Genomic DNA, 13446 nt, shown 5'->3' on the forward strand with positions numbered 1-13446 from the left:
TTTAGCAAAAGCTATATATCTGTTCAGACTTGTAATTTGCTCCGTTTATATCCTTTGCCCTTGAACTCTGGTTATTAACGCAATGTTTCTCCAAATGATGCCATATAACTCTGCTCCGAGCACATTCGCGGTGACACCACGCAAACATTCCAAGGGCCAGGGCCAGCGGAGGAAGGGAAGAAATGATGACTGAATTGTGGGAGTTTCAGCGCATTACTCAGGATGGGGCAGTTGTAAAACTATGGCTGTGAATATTCAAATGGCAGCAAGGCCAGTGCCAGACTTTTGCTGATATTCTGAGGTCTGGCCGGCAGCAATTTCGCCAAGTAGCTTTGATTAAAAAGGAAAATGCCAGAACATTTCTCCCAAGAAATGAACGAAAAACCCCTCAAAGGATTTGAGACAGGTGTCCTAATTATACATCTTAAAAAAAAAAAAAAAATGTGGTCAGTCTCAGGGTTGCAGGTGGGCATTTTTGCTCCGTTATAAACCCTAGATTGTACAGGTAGTGGAACTATAGACTGATTTCCTTTGTGTAAATTGTAATAAATGCACCCTTTTTTCTGTTGTTTGCTGTAAGCAGTTTGCATCCTATATCTTATATAAGACAACTAAGCATTGGCTAGGTCTAATACTGTTTTCATTTTAAAATAAAAAAAAATGTACTAATTAATACTTGGTAAATTTTTGGAGAGGAAGTAGAACCTGTCTCCTTCTGCAATTTCTGTGAAAGGACTGTACTGATTAACCAAATTAATAATTAAGGTTTGGTGGCAGAGACTGTGTGAAACCTACTTTGGAGAGGAAATTGTTCTCCCACATTTTAGAAAAGGACATTTACCAAAAAAAAAAAAAAAAAAAAAAAAAATCCCTTGCTTTTAAAATAAGAAAGTCATACATAGACTAATATGTGGAAGAAATATTTCTTCCACTAATTGCTTATTTTGAAATGTTGTATTTGTTTCAAAATGATATTTGTAAGATGTTTATTTTCTCCAAGCTCTTTATTTGAACAGGTTTTGGTAGATTCAGGTTGAAATGACCTTACAAAAAAGTTTTGTTTGTGTGTGTGTGGGGGGGGGGGGGGTTGGGCAGCACTTTACCCTTAAGCAAACTGTTCATGGCATTCAGATTTAATTGGTACACCTCCTCCAAAAATTTCTTGGCTATGCATAACGCAGTTCATACAAAAAATGTTGATGGGAATAAGAAAATAATATACCATCAAATATCAGATTTTATGCTGGAACATAAACTTCCATAAAACCTCAGGGCACAGGTCTTAGAACTCACTGTGTTCCTTTTGAAAGAAAGAGAGACTTCTAACTACTCCAATTGATTACACTATCAATGCACAAAAGATGATTCGAGTATAGTTAACATGTGTAAATACCCACGTGAATATTGCCAGTAGAAAATAAGAAGTCATGGCTTCCCAAGAGCACCAAGCATACCTGTAAAATATTAGCTGCCCCCATTTCAGTATTATTTCTGGAGGAAAATGGATTCTAGGTCCTAAGTGAGATACATGAAGAATACTTTGGAAACCAGTCTTTTCATGAACATGGAACTGTTCATTTTCTTCCTATTTTTCCTCTAATCAGCTATACCTAAATTAAAGGAGATTTTTTCACATTTACTTAAAGAGACCCGCTAAGTGATCTTAATTTGAACACATGTCTTGGCTAAGGAAGATAAAAATACAGATAAAGGAATTTTAATTTTTTTTTCTGAGAATTTTAGAATCTCATACTCATGGGATGAGCAGACTCCTGAGGCAGACACCTTGGTTACGTCATTCATTCCTCAATCCCCATGTGAGAAGTACCTGAGGAACGTCCCCAATGTCATTACCGAACTAAATGAGTAAATAAATGCAGTTGAATGTCTATTGTTGCACATCACGTGACTGAAATGTAATGAAATTATGGGCTTTATAATATTAAGTGATTTTTAATTAAAGTAGATCTTGTGTTATGATTCCTCAATCCTAAACTTCACAATGTTCTGTTTTATATATTTCATTCAGAAAATTGTGATTCTATTGTGCTAGTAAAACCAAGCTTGGGGGCACCTGGCTGGCTCAGTTGGTAAAGCATGCAAGTCTTGATCTTGGGGTTCTGAATGCAAGCCCCATGTTGGGCATTGAGCTCACTTAAAAAAAAAAATGAAGAAAAAAAGTAAGTTTGAAGAACCAGGCTCATATTCTTTTTTCCATTCTCTGGGCTAACTGATTGCTAAAAGCACATGTGAACTAAAACTGCGTATGACGTTACATGCGCATCTTATACAGCTGCAAAGGAAAGCTATATTATTTGGTGGAAAGCATGTGTTTCATTCTTGATAGAATGAGAACATAGCTTATTTAAACTTTGGATTTTCTACCTTGTGTTCCCAAATACAATACATGTATATATAATGCAGATTCTATGTAGTAAGGTTACACCCATCAATTTCAAACATTGAATTCTGAAATATTAAGAAGAATATCCATCCCTGATTCTGCCCTTCATCCCACTTCTCTCTTCCTAAAGGCAAGGATTTCTAATATTTCCTTTGATTTCTATTGGAATTTGCTTCCTTAACATGTTTGTGTGGCTACATCTTAAAAATTCCTTCCTCTTCTTTTTCCCCTTACTATTATTATTATTTTAGTGTGGGAAATTATCTACTACTTTCCCTAAAGAAGACCAAGATTTGTCTATCTTTACTAACCCTGTTCCCAACAATACCCATATCCTCATTTTCTTAATATTACCTTATAATTTTTTAATTAATATTCAGGGTGCATTATCACTAGTAAATTCTACGGAGGGCTGTGCTAGTGAACATTTCTTTTCTTTTTTTTTTCCCCACAATTTCTGTTTCCTCTGGTGTTAATAATTGCTTTTTTGTTTGTTTGTATGTTCTTTTACTTTCTAATAATTGTCACTTTGGCATCATCAATTCCTATCAATCTCTGAAACTTCTCTCTAAACATTCATATACTTAATTTTCTCTAACCAAGGCTTTATTATTATTATCTTTTAATTTTTAAAGAATTAATTAACATATAATGTATTATTTGTTTCAAGGGTACAGGTCTGTGATCATCAGTCTTATATAGTACCCAGTGTTCATCACAATACATACCCTCCCCAATGCCCATCACCCAGTTACCCCATTCCCCCATTCACCTCCCCTCCAGCAACCCTCAGTTTGTTTCCTCAGATTAAGAGTTTCTTAAGGTTTGTCTTTCTCTCTGGCTTTATTATATATATATATATATATATATATATATATATATATATATTTGCAAATGACATATCAGATAAAGGGCTACTATCCAAAAATCTATAAAGAACTTATCAAACTCAACACCCAAAGAACAAATAGTCCAATAAAGAAATGAGCAGAAGACATGAACAGACATTTCTGCAAAGAAGACATCCAAATGGCCAACAGGCAACATGAAAAAGTGCTCAACATCACTTGGCATCAAGGAAATACAAATCAAGGGGTGTCTGGGTGGCTCAGTGGGTTAAAACCTCTGCCTTCAGCTCAGGTCATGATCCCTGGGTGCTGGGATCGAGCCCCGCATCGGGCTCTCTGCTCCGCGGGGAGCCTGCTTCCTTCTCTCTCTGCCTGCCTCTCTGCCTAGTTGTGATTTCTCTCTGTCAAATAAATAAAATATTTTTAAAAAAAGGAAATACAAATCAAAACCACAATGAGATACCACCTCACACCAGTCAGAATGGTGAAACTAACAAGTCAGGAAACGACAGATGCTGGCGAGGATGCGTAGAAAGGAGAACCCTCATATACTGTTGGTGGGAATGTGAGCTGGTGCAGCCACTCTGGAAAATAGTATGGAGGTTCCTCAAAAAAGTTGAAAATAGAGCTACCCTGCAACCCAACAATTGCACTATTGGGTATTTACCCCAAAGATACAAATGTAGTGATCTGAAGGGGCACCTACACCCCGATGTTTATAGTAGCAATGTCCACAATAGCCAAACTATGGAAAGAGCCCAGCTGTTCATCGACAGATGAATGGATAAAGAAGATGTGATATATATCCAATTGAATATTACACAGCCATCAAAAAAAGATGAAATCTTGCCATTTGCAGCAACATAGATGGAACTGGGGGTGTTATGCTAAGTGAAATAAGTCAATCAGAGAAAGATAATTGATCTTATCATATGATCTCTCTGAGATGCTGAATTTAAGAAATAAGACATAGGATCAGAGGGGAAGAGAGGAAAAATAACTAAGGCTTTCTTAAAAAAAAAAATCTTTCCAGGGAGCACCTGCCTAGCTCAGTACATAGATCATGTGACTCTTGATCTCAGGATGGTGAGTTTGATTCCCACATTGTACATGGAGTCTACAATAAATTAAAAAAAAAATTAAAAAAATAAATTAAAAAAGAAAAAATTTTTCCAGGATCTTCTGATCTCCCCTACACTAGCTGCCCTTGTAATCTGGGAACAACTGTCATTCTGGGCTTTCCTTTAGAACTGTGTTGGGAGATGCCTCAACTGTTTCTTCTGTTGGGTATCCTATTTTCTATAACCTCTTTCTTTCTGTTTCTTTATTTATTTTCTTCTATATGTGGCTGGCTATAAAAATATGAGGAAGTCTTTGCGGTCTAAAAATGTTCTTATTTTATACAACCTGTTTCCTAGTAGTCTGGCTTGGATTGGAACTCTAGGGTAAGATATATTTTTTCCTTTTGAGTTTTACAGATACCTGTATCCAGAAGCCTTTAAAAAAATACAAACAGATGATAACATAGTTTGCATAATCTGTTAAAATGAAAAAGAAAGACTTATTTCTTGAAAGAAGTGTTTATTTTATTTGTGGTTATAAAGTACTTAACAGTTTTTTAAAATATCAGTAAGAAATACTAAAGTAACATAATGTGTAAGTTTCCATCTTTCTAGAAGATTCTATGAGTAATTGATTCTAGAAGATTCAATTCTAGATTCTAGAATTCTCAAGATTCTAGAATCAATTGATTGATAGAATCAATATGATTCTAGAAGATTCTATTCTAACGATAATTATGCATACCGCGTGTCTTAGTGTTTTCTTAAGATTATTTTGACAACTTACATTGTTTAAATACTATTTTGAGGGATGCTTGGGTGGCTCAGTTGGTTAAATGGCCAACTCTTGATTTCAGCTGAGGTCATGATTTCAAGGTCGAGGGATGAAGCCACCTCTGGCTCCATTCTCAGCAGATAGTCTGCTTGAGGATTCTTTCTCTCTCTCCCTCTGTCTCTCCCCACCACTCATACTCTCTCTCTCTCTCTCTCTCAAATAAATAAGTATTTTTAAAAATGCTATTTTGAAGTATTGTTGTTGCTTATTTCAACAGTTGATTATTCCTGATATTAGTGAAAAATGCTGAGCACGGGATGGAAATAGGCAGAATGTACGATGCAGAATTGAGTTCTGTATTGGCCATCAAAGCGCAAGGTACCCCACATGAAAGAAGATTAATTTCTATTATGAGATTATTAAAAGGTGAGATGAAAATAGGAGAGATTATTGAAGACTCATCATCAGCGATGTAAGATTTAATTAAAGTAAGTTATTCCAAACTCCTCTTGCAGATGCAATGCTAATAAACTGAGTGCTAGATCTCAAACACACTTTGCTAAAACCTTCAAGTAAAATCTGCTACTCATCGTCAAAATATTGAGACAACTATTCTTCTGAATATGTGATTCTCCGCATCGTGTTTGAATAAACACTCTACCTTTACAGTTATTTATTGAATTAACCTCGATTAACTCTAATTAGCAAGAAAACCGGCATATATCTAAGAAATCTCCATGATATCAATGCTTTCAAGAATGATACACAGTGAAGTAAAAAGCAGAGTGGATATAAAATAAGATTTAAAAAATATTACCAAGTTTAATATCATTCTCATAAGCTTCCCAAGTCCACTGCAATATATTCAGGCCTGTGAAGGTCAATACAAAATGACAGATTGAAATACTGTACGTGACTTGCAAAAGTCATTTTTGGGCAAGCTGTTTTCCAGGACTTAAATTAAATTAAAGCACACCTTGCTTGAGACTTTTTTTTTTTTTTAAAGCCGGATTGTGACCTCGTTTTCAAAGAATATCACTTTTATCCCTGGTTGTCAAAAAGATATTACCATTGTGAAAATGAGCTTGATAGCATGCGGCAAATACCGATTACGTGCTGCCCCTGTTTCTTGAAGAAATGATTTTTTTTTTTTTATCATTGAAATAAAATGCCAAGGGTTTTCCCTCATAATTTGCAACTTCTTCCTGAGACTGTAATTGGTAGAGTGAGTATGTCCTAGTGTTTAGGAACACAAGATTTGAGCCAGACACAGTTAGGTTCAAATCCCATGTTTGCTACCTATTAGAAAGCTACTTAACCTATCTGTGGTAACTGGTCACTTCACATGTGAGGTGGAGATAATAAAACTTTTTTTTAAGATTTTATTTATTTGACCGAGAGGGATTACAAGTAGGCAGAGAGGCAGGCAGTGGGCAGGAAAGAGAGCCCTATGTGGGGATCAATCCCAGGACCCTGAGATCATGACCTGAGCCAAAGGCAGAAGGTTAAAGCACTGAGCCACCCAGGTGCCCCAAATAATAACAAATGTTTATCAGAATCCAGCAAAGGCATGTATCCCGGTGATCTCAGTGAGGAGGAGTCATTGTTGCTGCCAATGATTATATCATTGGTCTGTGATTCCATTATTTTGGCTTTTTATTATTAACTTTCCTGTTATCTGATACTATAATTTTTTGTTCTTGGCTTTGTATTATATTAATAAAATCAGATATGAAGATGCTCAAATGACATGAGTTTTCATCAGATTCAACATTTTTCTGTTCATGAGTCTCTAAGATTTTGCTCGTTGTTGGCTGATGGTGGATACCTCTGCAAGTCTCACTTCTATGAGCTTTCTCTGGATGAATCTGATTTAGAGAAGAAGCCTTAATTTTTACCTTGTTGTGTTTTTCTGCTTCTCTCCTTTTCCTTTATAGGGTCTGCCATCATTGCTGCTAAGGAGAAACCAACTGGATACGGGTACAGATCTGTACGGCCACCATGGCCCCGTAAGGCAGTCCCCCGCGTACTGTCCGGGTCTGTGCCATATGTCCTATCATTGCAGGAGTCATAATGAGATAGATGGGCTGAATTAAATCGATCAGACCTGCCTATTTCAGTCAGACTTCTTCAGGCTGGATCAATGCTCGCTAGGCACAAACTAAAGGGAAATTTTGGCTCCATTTTATTAAAAACTATTTTACTTTATCAGTGTTCAGAATAAATAAACTGTTCCCTAGCAATCTTCAGCAGTGACCAATGAGATGTCTTCTTTTTAAATTTTTTTAAGTGCCACCTTGAACTTGTAGACTTTTATCTAGCTGATGTTTTAATCCAGTTATTATTTTGCTAAATAAACAAAAACCCCACACTTACCGCGAAGCATAACACACAAAATGCACAGAACAAATGTTCATCTTTTTTTTCTTTTCTTTATTTTTTTTGTTACTTTTTATTTAGTTTTTTGAATGCCCTGAAATTTATTTTTTAAATTGATTTTAAATTCCAGTATAGTTAACATGCAGTGTTATATAGGTTTTGGGTGGGCAAAATAGGGATTCAACAATTTCACACGTCACACTCGTGTTCATCATGACAGGTGCTCTCCCTCATCCCCATCAAATGTACATCTTCATGTATTTCGAGGCACATATGCTTTTGTATGTTATCTTCACCTCACACCCCAATCGTTTCCATAGGCCCCTCATCCAAGAAGTATGAGTTTCATTTACATTTATTCACATAGAAAGAAAAACTAGATAGTTTGGACCTTCGAACCTTCAGGTCCAGATATTTGAATGTATCTTGATAATCTGAACACCTCCAAGGGTAATCAGATGGGCAGAGCTTGGACACAGTATGTCCTGTGTCCGTCAGCTGCTGAACAATCCCTCCACACATCTACAGGAACAGGAGGCTAGAAGGGAAGCTGAAGTAGCCACAGACCAAAGGTCAGGGCCAGCTTACCCTCTCCTCCCAAGTTCTAAAGAAGATTTCCAAAATAATTATAATAGTAGATAATACTTAAATTATTCTATTAGAATTATTTTTGAAGACTTTATTTTTTAGAGAAATTTTGGGTTTACCACAAAATTGAGAGGAAGCTACAGGGATTTTCCATTTGTCCCCTACCCCCACACATGCCCCCTCTCCCATGACCAACATCGCTCTTGGTGTAGGACATTTTTTGCCAAAGATGAACGTACAGTAACTTATCGTAATCACCCAAAGTCCATAGTTTACCTTGGGGTTTACTCGGTGATTTTACATTGTATGGGTTTGGACAAATTCATAGGAATATATATATATATATATATATATAGATATATATATATCCATCATTATAATATCATACAGAGTATTTTCCCTGCCACACAAATATTCTCTACATTGCCTTTTCATCTCTTGTGTCCACTCCTACCCACAGCAACTGTGGATCCTTCTACTAATTCCATAGTTTTACCTTTTCAGAATGCCATATGCTTGGAATCATGCAGCGTGTAGCCTTTTCAGATTGGCTTCTTTCACTTAGTGATATGCATATAATGTTCGTTATGTCATGTCATGGCTTGACAGCTCATTTCTTTTGGGGGCCAAATAATATTCCCTTGTTTGTCTGTGCCCGTTCATTTGTCCACTCAGGTCCTGAAGGACATCTTGGTTGCATCCTATTGGGACAATTATAAGTAAATATTCCCTAAATATCCATGTACAAGTTTTTGTGTGGACATGGGTTTTCAGCTCCTTTGGGAAAACACCAAGGTCTGTAACTATTGGATCATACCCACCAGCATATGCTTCGTTTCATAAGAAACCTCCAATTGTCTTCCAAAGCAGCTATGTCCCATGAGCGTGGTAGGGGAATCCCTATTGACCCACATCTTTGATAGCATTTGTTTGGCCAATATCCCAGATCTTGGTCATTCTAACATGTGCGGGACTATCTCACTGGTGTTTTCATTTGCATGTCTCTGATGACAAGTAATGTAGAAAAAAAATTATATGTTTCTGTGCCCCCTGTATATGTTCTTCTTTGGTGAGATCTCTGTTAAGAATTTTAGCCCAGTTTTTGCTTGAATTGCTGGTCTTAGTAATGAGTTTTCAAGAATTCCTTGTGTATTTTGGATAATAGTCTTTCATCAGATGCATCTTCTGCAAGTATTTTCTCCAAATCCATGGCTTGTCTTCGAATTCACGTAATTGCCTTGCACAGACCAGAAGTTTTTAAGTTTAATGAAGTCCAGTTTCTCGGTGATTTCTTTCATGGATCCTATTTTCCGTGTTATATCTAAACACATCACAATATCCAGGGTCATCTAGGTTTTCTCCTGTGCTATCTACTAGAAGTTGTATAGTTTTGCATTTTACATTTATGTCTGTGATCTATTTTGAGTTAATTTTTGTGAAGAATAAAAGGTTTGTGTGTTACATGCCATTTATTCACTATCTTTGCTCCACTGTAGTGCCTTTGCTTGCTCAGAGATCTATTGAGTATACATGTGTGGGTTTATTTCTGGACCCTCCATTTTGTTCCATTGTCTGTCTGTTCTTTTGCCAATAACCACACTGTCTTGATCACTGTCACTTTATATTAATTAAGATTTGAAGTTGGGGAGAGTCAGTCTACCCACTTTGTTTCTCTCCTTCGATATTGTCTTCGCTATTCTGGATCTCTTGCTTATCCATATAAATTTTGTAATCAACTTGCCAATATCCACAAAATCACTTGTGGGTGATTGTAATTGGGGCTGCATTGAATCTATAGATCAAGTTCAAAGGAACTTGACATTTTGACAATATTGCAATATTGAGTCTTCCCATCTACAAACATGGGATATCTCTTCATTTAGATAATTTGCTTTGATTTTATTCATCAGTTTTGTAGTTTTCCTATAAAAACAAATTTTGTACATATTTGGATTTATACTTAAGTGTTTATTTTTGGGGGGGATAATGTAAAGGGTATTGATTTTTAACTTTAAATTCCAGTTGTTAATTTTGGTTGCCCAGGAAAGCAATTGAGTTTTGTCTGTTAACCTTATATCCTGCCATCTTGCTATAGTCACTTGCTATAGTTCCAGAAGGGTGTGTGTGTGTGGGTGTGTGTATGTGAACTCATACAAAATTTCTACATAGATGATGTGATCCGCAAAAGATATGACACTTTTATGTCTTCCTTCCTAAGTTGTATATGTTTATTTCCTTTTTTTGTCTTACTGAATTAGCAAGGACTTCTAGCATTAAGTTGCAAAGGAGTGGTGAATGGGGATGCCCTTGCCCTATGCCTGATAAAGTAGGAAAAATTTGAGTTTCTCACCATTAAGTATGAGGTTAACTGTAGGTATTTTCCAGATAGCCTTTATCAAGTTGAGAAAATACCCTCTATTTTTAGTTTAATGAGAATTGTTATGATGAATGAATGTTGGATTTTGCCAAGTGCATTTTCTGCATGTAACAATATAATCACATGATTTTTCTTTCTTGCCTTGCTGATGTGATTAATAGTTTTTAAACTTTTTTAAAGTTATCCCAGAACTTTATTTTTCTGTCCAGTGTTATTGAAATAAAATTGGCATATATCATTGTGTAAGTTCAATATGTACAATGTGATGATTATGTATACATATATAAATGGCTGCCACAATAACATTAGTTAACACATGTAATTACTTCCCATAATACAAACTTTGTGATTTTTGTGTGTAATAAGAATCCTTAAGATCTACTTTCTTAAACACTTTCAAGCACTTAAAACAGTATTGTTAACTAATGTCACCATTCTGTAATTTTGATGCCCAGAATTTATTCATCTTATAATTGGAGGCTTGACTCTTTGACATTTTCCCATCCTCCTCTCCCATTTGACTTTCTGTTTCTGAGTTTGGTCTTTTATTTCTTTTCCAGATTTCATGTATAAGAGAGGTCATACAAAATTTGTCTTTCTCTGACTTATTTCACGTAGCATAATGCCTTCAAAGCCTACCCATGGCATCACAAATGACAAGATTTTCTTCTTTTTTGTGGCTGAATAATCTCTCATTCTCTCCACCCCCCCCACTCTCTCTCTCTTTCTCTGTGTACCTGTGTACCACATTTTCTTTATCTATTCATCTGTTGATGGAGACGTAGGTTATTTCCATGTCTTAACTATTGTGAAATATGCTGCAATGATTATGGGGATGCAGATATCTTTTTGCAATAGTGATTCCAAAAGTAGAATTGCCAGATCATAGGGTGTTTTTATTTTTAAATTTTTGTGGCACTTCCATGCTGTTCTCCACAGTGGCTGTACCAATTTACATTCCCACCAACACTGCATTAGAATCCTCTTTTCTTCACATCCTTCTTAGCAGTTGTGAACCTCTTACCTTTTTGATAATGAGCCATTCTAACAGGCATGAGGAGATAACTCCTTGTGGTTTTGATTTGCATTTCCATGATGGTTAGTGATGTTGAGTATATTTTCCTGTATCTATTGGGCATATGTATGCCTTCTTTGGAGATGCATCTGTTCAAGTCCTCTGCTCATTTTTAAGTAATTGTACTTACAGAAAAAAAGAGAGAGAGCAAGGGGAAGGGCAGAGGGAGAGGGAGAGAGAATCCCAAGCAGACTCTTGGCTTAGCACAGAGCCCAACACCAGGCTTGATCTCATGACCCTGAGATCATGACCTGTGCCTAACCAGCTAAGCCACCCAGGTGCTCCTTTCGTCTTCCTTTCTGATTTAGATTTTTTTTTTCCCCTTAATAAGTACTCTGGCTTGCAATTACAGTACTGTGTTGAAAAGGAGTGGTGAGAATGGGCACTCATGTCTTATACCTGGTTCTAGGGGAAGATCTTTCAACTTTCACCATGAGTATGTTAGCTATGTAAAAGCCCACATGCCTTTACATTTTGAATTATATTCTTTCTGTACCCAATTTTGTTAGGAGTTTTTATCATGAAAAGATGTTGAATTTTGCCAAATGCCTTTTTCTGTATTTGTCGAGAAAATCACATTATCCTTCATTTCATTAATGTGGTGCATCACATTTATTGATTGCATATGTTGAACCATCCTTGTAACCTAGGGATCGATCCCACTTGATTGTGATGTATGAGCCTTATAATGTGCTGTTGAATTCGGTTTGCTAGGATTTTGTTTGGAGGATTTGCATCTATATTCATCAAGGATATTGGCCTATAGGCTTGTTTTCTTGTAATGTCCTTATTTGACTTTGGCATCCAGATAATGTTGGCCTTATAAAATGAGTTTGGGAATGTTCTCTCCCCTTCAATATTTTGGAAAAGTGTGAGAAGAAATGACATTAATTCTTCTTTAATTGTTTGGTACAATGCACCGGAAATCACTTGATCCTGGGCTTTTTTTGGGGGGAGGGGGTGGTTTTTGATTATTGCTTTACTATCCTTTGTTTGTTTGTTTATTTTGAATTTCTATATTGGTCTGCTCAGATTTTCTATTTCTTCATGGTTCAGTTTGGGTAGGTTGCATACTGCTAGGAATTTATCCATTTCTTTAGGTTATCTGATTTGTTGGCACCATCTAATCATTCATTGTAACCTCTTTATGATCCTTTGTATTTCTGTGGTGCCAGTGATAATGTCTCCTCCTTCACTCATAAGTATGCTTATCTGAGTCCTCTCTCTCTTCTTCTTCTTCTTCTTCTTCTTTTTTTTTTTTTTTTTTTGGTTCATCTAGGTAAATGTTTGTCAATTTTATCTTTTCAAAACTAAATCTTAGTTTCATTGACTTTTTTCTATTGTCTTTCTAGCCTTGGCTTCATTTATTTATGCTCTAGTCTTTATTATATCCTTTCTTCTGTTAACGTTGAACTCAGTTTTTCATTTTTCTCATTTCCTGAGGTGTGAAGTTAGGTTGTTTATTTGAAATCATTCTTTATTCTTAATGTAGGTATTTTTTTTTAATGTAGGTGTTTTATAAAATTCCCTCTTAGAACAGTTTTTGTTGCATGCCATATGTTTTGATATGTATTTTGTATTTTCATTTCTCTCAAGATCATTTCTGACTTTGTTTTTGATTTTTTTTTTAGAAGATTTTATTTATTTGAGAGAGAGAGAAAGAGAGAGAGAATGAATTGGGGGAAGAGTAGAGGGAGAAGAAGAAGCAGATCCCTCACCAAGCAGGGAGCCTGCCTGCAGGGCTTGATCTCAGGACCCTGGGATCCTGACCCGAGAGCAAGGCAGATGCTTAACCATCTGAGCCACCCGGGCAACCTTGACTTCTTTGAACTGTCAGTTGCTCAGGAGCATGTTGTTCAATTCACACATTTCCATGAATTTTTAAGTTTTCCTTCTGTTATTGATTTCCAGTTTCATACCACTGTGGTCAGAAAAAATG

This window comes from Meles meles, chromosome 6 (genome assembly GCF_922984935.1).
Source record: "Meles meles chromosome 6, mMelMel3.1 paternal haplotype, whole genome shotgun sequence".
Classification (NCBI taxonomy): Eukaryota; Metazoa; Chordata; class Mammalia; order Carnivora; family Mustelidae; genus Meles; species Meles meles.